Here is a 14,572-nt window from a genome sequence, read left to right as displayed (position 1 = left end):
CAATTTATAAGCCACATGTTTCATACATAAATCATATACATATATTAAAGCCTTAGGGCAAAGTTCAATAATACAGTATTACAAAGCTTCGAAATTGTATATTGTGAACAAAAATGGATTTAAGGAGGCCAGCTTTTGTCATCTATTAAGAAAACGCTTTTTAAAAAAAATGTATATTTAACAAATCCTACAGAGTCCAAAATCCAAACTAACATCACACTGATTCCTTTCTCAATTCCAGAAAATTCAGCTGAGTAAGTCGCTTATTAGAATCGCTGAGAACAACGCTGCTAGCATGCCGAGAAAGACAAGTGGGTCACAGGGAGCGTATGGGGTATAAATCCAGTGGGACTTTGTATCTCTGTTCCAACAAATGAACATTCTTTCCTCTCCTCCTTCCTATCTATAATCTGTTCCTCTGCCTGCAACACTTTTCTTCTCTTCCTCATTTGGCTGTTGCGCTTACCTCAACAGTTGTTCTTTACAAACAGCTTTCCTGACCTTCCCTGACTAGATCAAACCACCTCATTGTAACCTCTCCTAGGGTTAGATAGATCTCTTCTTTCCAGACCACAACACACTTAAAATATCCTATTTCTTTGTATGATATCCTGATAGACTGTTCCTTTGGATTAGAAGCTCACATAGTCAAAGAAAATAGCCATCCCACCATTTCAATCTTAGTACTTGGCGATAGTATGCTATAAATATTTAATGAGTATAACTATGGAGTTCCATTAGAAGACAGTGTTAAATGTTGATCAAAATCAAGTTATAGGAGTGCCTGGGTGGCTCAGTCAGTTAAGTGGCCTACTTCAGCTTAGGTCATGATCTCGTGGTTTGTGAGTTTGAGCCCCACATCGGACTCTCCGCTGTCAGCATGGAGCCCACTTTGGATCCTCTGTCTTCCTCTTTCTGCTCCTCCCTGCTCACATTTTCTCTCAAAAATGAACATTTAAAAATCCAAGTTATAGATTTCTAATTGTAGAAATTATATTTTAGCTCTACAATATGTTCTTAGATTTGCATATTCATAAATATAAATATTCTGTCCAAATAGACACTATTCAGATACCCAAATGAAGATGTGCCTAAAACATCTATCATAGAGCCTGACACAAAGTAGATGTTAAATCAAGTGCAACTCTATCCTTTAAAAATAATTTCAGTATAAGCACTAGTGTGGTCAATTCTCCAATCAGAACAGATTCCTAGATTAATGATAAACAATACCAGTTTTAGTGAGTTTTAAATTAAGTTCACTAACAGGACAATATAGGTATTCTTCAAACATTAACTTAATATTTGAAACAGTCTCTGAGATAACCATCAACAGTAAATTTCACTGCTTTCAAAGAACCTTCCTATTAAATATCATAGTCAAGTACACACATCAAAGTAAAAGATACTTTCAGAGCCGAAATAAATTACTAACTTCTCAAATGAAGTAATTTAAACTCTTGGTTTTATAAAGACAGTATTTTTGTTCTCATGTACTTTGCTAAGTACGAAATCATTTCACAAAATATTTCTGAGAGATAGAACTCTGCTGTTCACTGAATCCACTCTGGATAAAGATGACAAAATGTTGGCACTTCCTTGAAACACATTGTAAGTCAAAGAAGCATCAAGTTCCTGGAAAGCAAACTTGCCTACAAATGATACCCTTGTGGGGTATTAGAACACATCTTCACAGCACACCAGGTCTACCTTTGAAATAGTTATTGGGCTCAAGTAGTTTTCCTCTAGAAATAGTAAAAATTAGGGACACCTTGGTGGCTCAGTCAGATAAGCGTCTAAGTCTTGGTTTTAGCTCAGGTTATGACCTTAACAGTTGTGTGATCAAGCCCCACATCAGGCTCCACACTGAGCGTGAAGTCAGCTTGGGATTCTCTCTCCCCTGCCCTTCTCTCCTCCTGCCCCCACCCCACTTGCACTCATTCTCTCTCTCTCAAAATAAATCAACAACAAAAAACCCACCTCAAATCCAGACCAGGCTACTTTGAAATATGGGTAACTCTTGTAATTATAAAATACGAGTTAACTTATTTATATAATCTAAGTATAATAAATAATTTATGTAGCAAATTATATTATACAGGATTATTAATTTAGATAAATTATCTAAAATAAACAATATGATTTTGTGTATCAAGCCTTTACAATCATAGTATGAGAAGCTATCCACATTTTGGACACCAGATGGCGATGAAGGAAAATAAAAGCAAAGTGAAAGGAGGGTGTGATCTTTAAAATGTTGGTTAAGTTTTATTCCTATTAAATATATTTATTTTGATTTTCTTATTTTCACAGGAAATTTAGAAACTATAAATATTATAAGGCAACAAAATGGTTATCCTAAAACTTAGAGAAATAGCTGATAACATTTATCCAAATACATATGTACATAATATTCTCAGTTAAGAATGATTTTCAAGTTCTTTAGCTATTGCCAAATTAACTTCCAGAAATTTTGTGCTCATTTATAGGATGTCTGTAACAGTCTCACTCCACTTTCAACAATACATTCATTTTTATTTGCAAAATCCTAAGCACAAAGATTATTTCATTCTTTTAATTACTTGAATTTTCTTGATGGCTAACAATGTAAAACTTTTTCTTATATTAATTTTCACATAATCTTGTGAATTGTCTTATTTTTATTTATAATGAATATACGCAATTAATTTCTAGATTTTTTATGCCTTTACTATTTCCCTTATTTCACTAACTTCTTATTTTAATATTACTAATAAAAACTACCAGCCAGTTTATATTGAGAATCACAACTGTTTAGCCAGGCTAAACACTTTACATACATTAATTCCTTTAATCTTCACCAAGCCTATGGTTTTAGTTTTAAAGATTTAAAAATATGCAACACTTCACGAATTTGCATGTCATTTTTGCATCGGGACCATGTGTGTCTCCTCTTAATTGTTCCATTTTTACTCTATGTGCTGCCAAAGTGAGCACTGGTTTTAGTTTTAATAATTTTCTTTATACAATAGAGGAAATGAGGCTGAGAGTTTTAAGCAAGGTGCCCCAAATCACACAGCAACCACGAGTCAGAGTCCTACTTCAAACCCAAACAACCAAACACACTTTTCTCTGTGGTGTCTAATCATTTCCAATTTATACCAAAAAAAGTAAGCTGCTATATCCTGTCATGCTTTTTCCACACTTCCTGTTGAAATTTGGAACTTTTTTGTGTATCTAATTAAAATTACATCTGCCAATAAATTTTGGACAAAGTAATATCTACACGAGTGACCTTTTCATTTCAAGAAGTTGTTAATTTCACATTCATTTCTGTATCTCCACTTCAACTCTTCTACTTATACCTCATATTCTTTTTTCTACAATGCAGATCCAACATACATTACTGAAAGTATTTCTAGGTAATTCAAGATTTTTTGCAAACATTGTGAACAGGATTCTAATTTCTATTATTAATCCCTGTCCAGGGAAAACCAGTCGGGGTGGTCACCCGTGCACAGTTAGAGATGCTATAAATATCTCTGTTAATAGCACTGTGGGCCTTCAACACTCTAGTCCTCAAATTGATGTTGCTGCTGCCCAACACTGCTGGTTTATGGTTTCCTTGGCCTATTGGATAAAAAGTTGATTAAAAAGTTTCCACTTTTCAATCCAATTTTAGAAAGTCAGGTCTAATCCAAGTCATGCCTCTGGAAAGCATCGATGGTCACAACTGATTCAATTATCTCCTCTGAGCTTCAGGTTTCTTCTTTGATGGGGGGAAGGGGAGCTTTAGCAGATCACCTGGAAAGGCCTTCAAATTCTAAAATCTTATCTTTTAGATCTGATCATTGTAACTATTAAAAGAATTAATAAAAGAAGGAATAATGAATTCTGTAAATGTCAAAAGAAAGGCACGTCAATAAAATAGAGAAGGTATTGGCAACATTATTAAGACAAAATTTATGTTTGCCTATAATTATAAATCACTGGTGATCCAAACTTTTAATAAGTGTTTTTACTTTTAAACAAATGTTTCAATTAACTTGAATCATGACGTGCCGAAAATTCAGTCTGTTGACTTTTTATTGAAATGTTGAGTGAATTTCTGAATAAGCCCCAGTATCAGTTTTAATATATTCTAGTTAAATTATCATACAGAAAACTCTTAAACAGCTTGAGTTATATGCATTTAGAGTTTCAAGCAATTGAGAGTATTTGTATTTAGCTCCCCGGCTCATCTCTACTTAATATTTATGTTTTCTTTCTCAACTATCATTTTGTGAACCAGTGTGCAATCCTGATTCTACAGCATCTGCCCAACTAGAAATATGGGCAGCTTTCTCTCCAACACTCTTAAGATACAACAAACATATCAGTATTACTTCTATCACAAGTGTTTTTCACAGCCCTGTGGAAATGTGAATGCCAGCTCCCAAGGATGAAACTTTAATGAAATGACCAAATGATCAGATACTCTTTGATCTTTTCCTCTTTACCAACATTATGATGCAGAGTTCACCAATATGCTTATTGTTTTCGTGGTACCTAAGGCTGATTATTTGGAACATCTTTTCTAGTTGAAAAAAGGAATCAGTCATGAGTTTGGCTGCACTTGCCTGAATAACTCAGAGAATAATATACATATCTAAGTATTTGCAGAGAAGAGATTCTGGAGTCAGATAAAATAAGTAAGGATGACTCTAATCATTTAAGAACATGAACATATTTGATCTGTATATTTGATGGTATAACCAAAACTGGAATGACATTGGAGATTTGGTACTCAAGGAAGTCCTATTAAGGAAGCAGTTGAGCAAAGATCTGAGTAAAGTGGGCAATAAGCATGCATCTGTCTAGACTCAGAAGCATCAAGACTCAAGGTAAATCAGAAGTGATTTCTAATCTGTGCATATCTGTAAGACATGCACTTCACAGAAAGAACAGACCTATTTTTTTTAAGCAAGGTTAGTAACATCACCACTGAGTTCTTTTAAACAGGATATAGCACTTGGGATCAACAAATAGTTACCAGCATGAGTTGAAGAAATTATATTCAACCCAACTCTGTTCTACTGTAATTGAATATGTAAATATATATAATATTTAAAATATATTTGAATCATACAAATATTTGAAAAACTTGAGTATGATGATGTGATAAACTAATGAAAAAAATTAATTAAAGAAGGTACCTATCAACAGAGCATCAGGTTAAACAGGAGAAAGATCATGAGGCATGAAAAAAAATTTTAGAATGCTACATTTTCAAAAGGTACAATCATCGGACAAAATGTGAGAAACAGGAATCAATTATGGGAAAAAGCGAATGCTAATGTTTGATTTACAAGAGAATTTGACATGGAGTTAGTCACTTTATGACAAAGTCCCTTTCAATGGAACACACAACAAAAAGATTTTCATGTTTAGTTCATGTTTTCAAGCTCCACCATAGACATCAAGATTCTCAAAATGTTTTCTAGAACCTGAGGAATGTGCTGAAAGGGGATTCTGCTATTCACAACAAATTAAGGCTAAAGTATATGCATTCCAAGAGTCAGTATTTTAGGAAAATATCAATTTGTATTTTTATTTCTGCTGAATTTAAGCCTACTAAGTAATTAGGAGCAAATATGATGGCTTAAGTACCTATGAGAAACTTGGTTAAAGCTACAGCTCAGGTCAGACAGTCTTGACCTACTGTCATGATTAAATGAGTACCTGGACACTGAATAATTTTAACAAGTTCTGACATTCTTATGAGGAATGGACTCTTTTCCTAGTCCTTCAAGCCCCAGCAAATAAGTTATAACTTTTATATTATTAAAAACAATAAATCAGTTCAAAGGAAAAGTAGTCCTTCAGCCTCACCTTAAGGATCACGTCATTTCTAAAACTGTAAATGTAACTGATTTCTAAGTACCCAAAACTATCTTTAGTGCACCATGTAATTAGTGGAAAAAATAGTTATCATGCTTGTCAACACCTTCTTTTTTTTTTAATATTTTTATTTATTTCTAGGAGAGAGAGAGAGACAGCGTGAGCAGGGGAGGGTCAGAGAGACAGGGAGACACAGAATCTGAAACAGGCTCCAGGCTCTGAGCTGTCAGCACAGAGCCCGACGCAGGGCTCGAACCCACGAACCGCGAGATCATGACCTAAGCGAAAGTCGGACGCTTAACCGACTAAGCCACCCAGGTGCCCCTGTCAACACCTTCTTATAAACGTTCCTTATACATGCAAAGAAATTAAGTTACCCTCTGGCAATCTTTTTTTTTTTTTTTTTAACTAAATAACCTTGATTATGTGCCCTGTTATCATAATCTCTAAATCTGTCATTTGAGAGTCTTCTCAAATAAAGAGTCTTCCCTAATTCCTTTATGTGTCTTTTAAATAGAGGTAATTTTGACAAGCATTCATCTTTGTCTTTATAAAATTTGTAAAAAAGAAGTTTTTTTTTAATAAAACCAAAGTTACTTATCTGTTTCAATATGACCCTCCATAAAGCAAATGGCTACAAGATATTCCTAAATACCCATACTACTACTAATGCTGAGAATTAACCAAGATCTTAAAATCTAAATCAGTAATAAGCATTCTAAGTTACAATAAGGTCCAGACAGATGCCTGTTGGACTTGGCTAAGTGTACTTCCCTCCTGTACCCTGGTTTCCCGATTTTCTCATTGCCTAGGATTCAGTGGACAGACTTTGCTAAATGAAGTGTTGGACTCCTCAGGTGTCGTGCTTGAGTCTGCATTTCTAACCAGCTGTCAGGGGCTGCTCTGCTGTCCAGCTATGGGGCCCTCCTTCCCGTGCAAGGGTATAAGGCTATAATATTATTGGTCATTGACACAAATGAGAGATGAATCAACATAAAAATTTATTGAAATTTAGATGAGGACTATTTTATAAGACACAAAATGAAATTTCTCTCCTTGACTTCATGTGTCACAAAAGCACACCGGCATACCAATTATCCGTTACTTTATTTGTGCTCTGGCAAAAAGAGGACCTGTTTTATAAGGATGAAAAAACTGACTTTTAAATTTAAGTAGTGCAGCAACTTACAAATGTGCTCATTATTACAGGCAGAGTAGCAAAGTTCTGAGCTAAGAAAACCATGCCCTTGTCTAGGAACACAGGAGGCATATTTTAGAAGGAAAACTCAAATTTAAAGCACAGGAGACAAGGAACAATCCAAATCATGTCTTTCTTGGAGAGAAAGTGCAATCTCGTACTTAAACAAACCTCCACTGTGACATTAGTTGGTGTTCAACTGTCAAGTCAAAAACTGGGAAGTACCTGAAATTTTATCCTACTTGTAAGCTAATGAGTCCGCCTCAAAGGGGGTACATGGTCTCTATACAATTCGATCAGCACATCTAAGAGGCAGGGTTGTCTGTGGAGAGTGGGAAGCAGGTCACTTAACCAGAGGAGAGAGAGCCTTACTAATGCCACCAGCATGACATTGTCATCATCTCTGTCCAGCCTCCTGCTATGATGGCTGCGGCTCCTCACTTCTCATTCTGCACTTGCATTTAGGGACTATCATTTCCAGATTTGCTGTTTAGTGACTACCATCCAGGCAAAGAGTGGGGCTTACATTAAAGAAAGAACAAAAAACCCTTTCTCCTACAATATCAGAGATATTATAAGGAAGTATATTTTGAATCTCATGAGTACTCAAAGACTGCACTTTTTAAATTTTTTAAGATATGTATTTATTTTTGAAAGAGAGAGAGACAGAGACAGAGCATGAGTGAAGAAGGGGCAGAGAGAGGGGGAGACACAGAATCCAAAGCAGACTCCAGGGTTCTGAGCTGTCAGCACAGAGCCCAACACAAGGCTTGACAAACTCAGGAGCCATGAGATCATGACCTGAGCTGAAGTCAGATGCTTCACAAACTGAGCCACCCAGGTGCCTCCAAAGACTGCACTCTATGATGACCACAAATTAGAAAAACTTCCAAGAAGAAAATGGACTCAAAAATCCTTAACATCACCAGAACATTTGAACCTAATGCTTAAGCGACAAGACATGTGATCTTATTGAAATACACGACCATCTTCTTCAGTTGTTAACTTTTCACATACTGTTCATAATCAGCACACGTTTCCTTTTCATCCTGCACTGGCTTGCAGTATTTTACTCTTGAAATGTCAAACTCCCTGAGTTTCATAAACAAATTCCACTCATTGTGTCAACATTTGAAATTATGCCTGTAAATCAGAACATGCTGTGATTGAATTGTTGCTGCTATCATCCACCACTTCCTTCCATCAAAGCATGTAACCAGATTAGTAGGAAAACAGCTACGTTATGCTTGCATAAGCTTTGCTCAACAGCAGGCTTCCTTTCTGTAAGGAATTATGTCCTGGAGATAACAGAATCGCCCTGGAGATAACAAAGAACTCCATAGAACCTGACATCCTAGGCAGTAGTTCTGACATTTAAACATGCCTTACATGACTTCGGCATAACAATTACTGTTCTTTACCAAATATTAGGAGGTTTAGAAATATAAATCTAAAGATGAGAGGCTGTTTTTCTGTCTGAAAATTCTGTCCTTGAATTTTCAAAATTCTAGGCAATTTTGGCAAGTGTTCGTATCGATTGCATCCTAACTCTCTGGATGACTCACATGACCTTACTGGTATGGGGATGAATAAAAATGCATAAGGGCTTTGTGGAAAAATTACTGCCAAAGTTAATTACACAATGACTACCAGGTTTCCTCAGTGCCTTATTATAATGCGTGCCTGAAGTTATAAACACTAAAAGTTACATTATTTCTTTCCTAGACTTTCAGTTTCAGAGAAAAAAAAACACATGCACATGTGTACATGTACGCATGAACACACACACACAACAGGTTATTAGAATTTTTAGTTTTCCTAGAATTTCCATATCATTAAATTATTAAATTTGTAATTAGTGAGAAAGGCCTAGCTGTTAAAGACAAAAATATAACTTTGCTTTTCTCTTACCAAAATGTTGCATCATAATGGTCTTTAAATGTACCCGTTTCAGGCATTTTATAGCCCCAAATATAGCATGCTGATCAATAAAACTGAATTTTTTTAAATTATGAAGTTAATGTAGTTGACATTAAATATTATATAAACATAAATAAGGGTATATGAAATTAATAGGACACAGGATAAAGTATAAAAATATATAAAAAGAAAATATCCTACCTAGGCAGAATGCATAATCCAGATATAGTGTTTAAGTGTTCATTTGAAATCATAAGAATCATTCAACTCATATGTGCTTTTGAGAGTCACATACTTAAAAAAGAAGGCTGCATTCATAGCCTGGTCAGGTTGCTATGTAAAGTCAAGGCACTGGTAGGCAAATCATGGGTCCCTAAGAGTATAACATCTGGGTAGATGTGACTGAGAGCAGTGAACTTCCAGATTTTCCTAGACACTCTGAATTGGAAGAGTTAATCTTCTTCCTAAAGGGTGTAGTTTTTCTGGTCCTAAACACCATAAGGGATGACACCTGTTCTCCTAAAGATCTGATCCCATTTTCCCTCTTGGCTCTAGGCAACAAATAGGTCAGGTCTCAAAATGTCCTACCTGGAGAACTAGTCCCAGAGAGAGAGAGAGAGAGAGAGAGAGAGAGAGAGAGAGAGAAGGAGAGAGCGCATTCAACAGAAGAAATTCAAGATCTGCCTAAAATGAATCAGCAGACACTGGGAGAAGATGTCAGGGAATGGATGCTGAGGGATCATGAGGCAAAATACACGTGGTCGTCAGCATGGTGTGGAAGAACGTGTAACTTGAGATAAAATATATGGGCTCCTACTGTGGCAAATGACTTGAGTGGTTGGCCAATGCCCTGGAGAAGCAAGAGTGCAAGACTTTCCCTAAAACATTCTAGAGAAAAAGCATAAGGATGTACCTATGAAGTAGGCATGAAATGTGTGGATTTCTTTGTCTCACATCAATGACCACTAGAGACTCTTCATGACTTAGAGAGATGATCTGCCCACTGGAGTTGATCCAGCTTTTGTGTGCGGCAAATGTAGTGCTTGCAAAATAGGTCCATAAATTCAGCAGCAGAGTAGGAGGAGAGGAAGGGAGAGAGAAAAGATACACATGGGCCTAAAAGCACAGGCTTTCTCATCTAGTGTGATGTAGCTACTGGCACTGGTGAATGACCAACCCAATGTCGGATGCTGATTCTTCAGTATAGTATCATGTTTCAAAAAGACAACCAACAGCTTCATATCAAATAGATATCAATTTTATGCCTCTGGGGGGGGGGTGTAAAGTATTTTCTTATTGTTACTGACACACGTTCCAGATGTAAGTTCCTTTCCTGTTCCCAGTGCCTCATCCAGGTACACGTACCACCGGATGGATCATCATGGGACAGCACCAGAGGATCATGCATAACAGCTTCACAAAGACCTATTTTTATGGTAAAAGAAGTCCAATGATGGACAAATGAACAAAAGATCCGTTGGGTCTACCATATACTGCATTGCTTAGGAGCTGCTAGCATGATAAAATATTGGGGCAGGCTCTTAAATGTGCAACTAAGGCTCCACCTTGGGAATGACCATCTTGGAGTTGAAATGTTATTCCAGATGTAAAATGAACTCCTAACTATGGTGCTATGTTATTGACGTGCTGGCGCCAGCTTGGATCTGCTCATGAGAAAACACTGGTATGATTTTCAGGGATCTTTAAAGCCAAGTTGGCCTCACAGCGGTCGCTTGAAAGTGGCCACAGTGGGAATATTTATAGTATGAAAATTAGCAAATGCTACAAATCATGTTTCTCCTCCCTGCTCTGGTTTTGGCCCAAACAGGCAGACTGCAGGAGTGTCAGAATGAAGAGAAGGATGTAGGAACATTCTCTCTCACTACTACTCAAAAGTGATCTATTTACTTGGGTCTTTGCAATTTTAGGCTCTGCTGAAACAAACATTCTACTTTCCATGTGGGGGATGAAAGGTGAGGTGGTGCTCCTACCAGGATCACAGGAAGAATGCCACTAAACTTAAATCTATAGCCACCATTTGGCTATTTTGGATTTCTCAAGCCAGCAACCAACATGCAAGAAAAAAAAATCTACTGGCAGAGTTCTAGGTGACAGCAGATTATCATGAAGGTTGTTGCTGCATAATGTGGGAAAGGAGACCCAAGCATGAAACTCAAGGGACTCATTCAGGTGCTTCTGTACTTGGTGAAAACTGTAGGCAACTGCAGAAGCCATTGCTACAAGGCTCACACAGAAACTATGGATTCGTAGGCCTCTAGGATTAAAGTTCAGGCCATCGATTAAGTGGGCCACTGGCTAACAGGAGTTAGCCAAGGATGTAGGGAAATTAGAAAGGGTATTAGAGGAGAAAAAAGATGAATATAAATTATAGACTTGGCTCTAACTCTAGAAGCCCACCTTCCTGATATATTCTTGTGGAGTTTTTTTTTTTTTTAATTTAAAAGTAAAATGTTTATTTATTTGAGAGAAAGGGAGGACTGAGAGTGCTTGTACATGCAGAGGAGCAAAGAGAGAGAGAGAAATCATAGTAAGGCTCCACCATGTCAGTGTAGAGCCCAATGTGGAGCTCAAATGCACAAACGATGAGATCATAACCTAAGCTGAAATCAAGAGTCAGATACTTAACTGACCTAACCACCCAGGCACCTCTGGGGTTTTTTGTTGTTGTTGTTGTAGTTTTTTTGTTTTGTTTTTAATTGTGACCAGTCACCATCTTTAAGTATCAGGGACTGGATATAGTGGATTCTCTGCAGGTTTCTGACAGCCTTTACCCACCACTTATGGTTTTACTTTCTCTTCTTCTGGCTAGAATCTACTCTGTCCACATAATAATCTATTCTGTCCACTTACAACCTCAGCTCCTTGGATCTATAGGTAGAAGAGCTTTGAAGTCCATATTCTATACAGCTTCTAGAATTCTTTAGTAGGGGAAAGTTTCTTCAAATGAAGTTAAAATCATTTAATTGGTTCCCTCCTTCTTTCCCTTGATTCAATTCTACACTACTTTAACTGGCAGTGTTTCCTGGGATCATATTCCAAATAAACTATCACACTTGAATCCATGAGTGAGGATCAGTAAGACCAGTTTAAGACACTGGCCATATTTAGGGGTACCTGGGTGGCTCAGGTCATGATCTCACAGTTCATGAGTTTGAGCCCCATGTTGGGTTCTGCGATGACAGCTCAGAGCCTGGAGCCTGCCTGGGATTCTGTGTCTCCCTCTCTCTCTGCTACTCCTACACTCAAACTCTGTCTGTCTCTCAAAATAAATAAATGTTAAAAAAAAAAAAAAACCTAAAAAAAAAGACACTCACCATATTTAGTATCTGCTAGTTTAATATACATTTCATTACAGGCCAAATCCATACTGAATCTAGTTTTTTTACTTTTGTTTTTGCTATGCGTTTGTAATAACTGATATGTTTTTGTACAAATGAAAGTAAATAACTTTCTTTCTGATCATTTTATTTGAGGGATTAAGCATTACCTTTTACTTGTTTGCATTTTGTTGAGTAAGTGGTGAGCTAACACACAGGATGGAGTGTGAAATTAGAATGGCATGAAAAAGATGTTACGCAGTATCAAGTTTTACTACATGGTATCAAGGATACAGACAAGGTCAAGGACTGTTAAAGGTCCAGGTCAAGCAGAGAAATATCTGGACACTGAGGGTGATTTCCCAGGTGCTATGGGCTGAATGGTGTCCCCTCAAATTCTTATGTTCAAGTCCGAACCCTGGGTACCTCAGAATGTAACAGTGTTCAAAGATAAGGTCTTCAAAGAGGTGATTAAGTTATAATGAGGCTATGCAGATAAAAACATAATCTACTATGACTGCTGTCCATGTAATAATAAGAGGAGACACCAGGGGTTATATCTACAGGGATGACCATATATAGAAGCAGCAATAGAGCAGCCATCTGCCAGCCAAGGAAGGACATATCAAGAGATACTGACCCTGCCAGCACCTTGATCTTGGAGTTCCAGCCTACAAAATCATGAGAAAATAAATTTCTGTAGTGTGAGCTCCCCCGTGTGTGGTATTATGTTCTGGCAGCCGTGCGCAATTCAAAGACCAGATGGTACCTTACTGTCCTGAAGACACACATGTGTGAAAAGAACTCTCAAAAAGAGGTTTTCCAGAGTTCTTGCATAGTGGGAATATTTAATCTATGAAATACCTCCAGTCATCTGGAGCTCTGGTTATACCAGACAACTTTTCCCCCCTGGGTGCCCATCCAGTGAAAGGAGCGGCTTTAACTTCCTCCCAAGAAGTTGCAGAGATAGATCTGCTCTTCTGTGTTTGATACGATACAAAATGATCTCACCGCAAATCTCTCACTTTCGTCTCCATCAATATACCCACTTCAAATGTGAACTTCTATCCACCAGTAAATGGTCATGAAATTTCTTGCCTAAATTCTATTCAAGTCCTCTGCCCATTATTTAATTGTGTTGTTTAGTGTTCTGTGGGTCTTTTTTGTGGGGGAGAGGTTTTGAGTTGTACAAGTTCTAAAAACAAAAAAAAGCCACCTGCTGAATGGGAGAAGATATTTACAAATGAGACATGGTGATGTTCATTTCATCCTCTTTTATTTGCTTCAGAGTTCAATACTCTCCAGTTATGAGTAGGAAGGTCTAATACGGTTCTTGGGAAATAAAACTTTTAAAAAAGCACACTGACAGATCTATTGGTTCCTACGTTAATAAATAATACTTTGAAAACATAACACACATCATTAAAACTGTTAATACATTATTAGAATACATATTACCTGTGGCATTTTCTACATAACTGGAACAAAATAACACCAAAATTTGTATGGAACCACAAAAGACTCCAAACAGCCAGAACAATCTTGAGCAAGAACAAAGCTAGGAAAGCCACAATCCCAGATTTCAAGATTTCAAGATAGAATAAACGCTGTAGTAATCAGAACAGTATGGTACTCTCACAAAAACAGACACACAGATCAATGGAACAGAATAGAGAACCCAAAAATAAACCCACACTTATATGGGCAATTAATCAACGACAATAGAGACAAGAATATACAATGGGGAAAACACTGAGTCTTCAACAAATGGTGCTGGAAAAACTGGACAGCTGTGAGCAAAAGAATGAAACTGGACCACTTTCTTACACCATACACAAAAATAAACTCGAAATGGATTAAAGACCTTAAAAGTGAGATCTGAAACAATACAGCTCCTAGAAGAAAATACAGACAGTAATCTCTTTGATATTGGCTTTAGCAACATTTTTCTAGATAGATCTCCTCGGGCAGAGGAAAGCAAAAATAAACCATTGGAACTACATTAAATTACAAAGCTTTTGCACAACAAAGGAAACCATCAATAAAACAAAAAAGCAAACCTACTGATTGGGAGAAGATATTTACAAATGATATAACCAGTAAGGGGTTAATATCTAAAATATAGAACTCATACCACTCAAAACATCTCTCCCCCCAAAAAAAGACTCACAGAATACTAAACAACACAATTAAGTAATAGGGAAAGGACCTGAATACATTTTTCCAAAGAAGACATAGAAATGGCCAATAGACACAT

At 36.9% G+C, this 14,572-nt stretch overlaps 1 protein-coding gene and 1 non-coding gene across 8 annotated transcripts in view; both read right to left on the bottom strand.

The window, feature by feature from the left end:
- CACNA2D1 (calcium voltage-gated channel auxiliary subunit alpha2delta 1) overlaps positions 1–14,572 on the bottom strand; it is a 478,329-nt gene that overhangs the window by 91,930 nt on the left and 371,827 nt on the right. The window lies entirely within an intron of this gene.
- On the bottom strand, positions 2,870–2,976 carry LOC144218600 (U6 spliceosomal RNA). Its single transcript, XR_013331203.1, has one exon. It is a non-coding gene; the product is annotated as a U6 spliceosomal RNA (small nuclear RNA).

Source organism: Crocuta crocuta, unplaced genomic scaffold (genome assembly GCF_008692635.1).
Source record: "Crocuta crocuta isolate KB4526 unplaced genomic scaffold, BGI_CrCroc_1.0 scaffold417, whole genome shotgun sequence".
NCBI lineage: Eukaryota > Metazoa > Chordata > Mammalia > Carnivora > Hyaenidae > Crocuta > Crocuta crocuta.
Note: the sequence above shows the minus strand (reverse complement) of the source record. Positions and strands in the feature narration are given on the sequence as shown.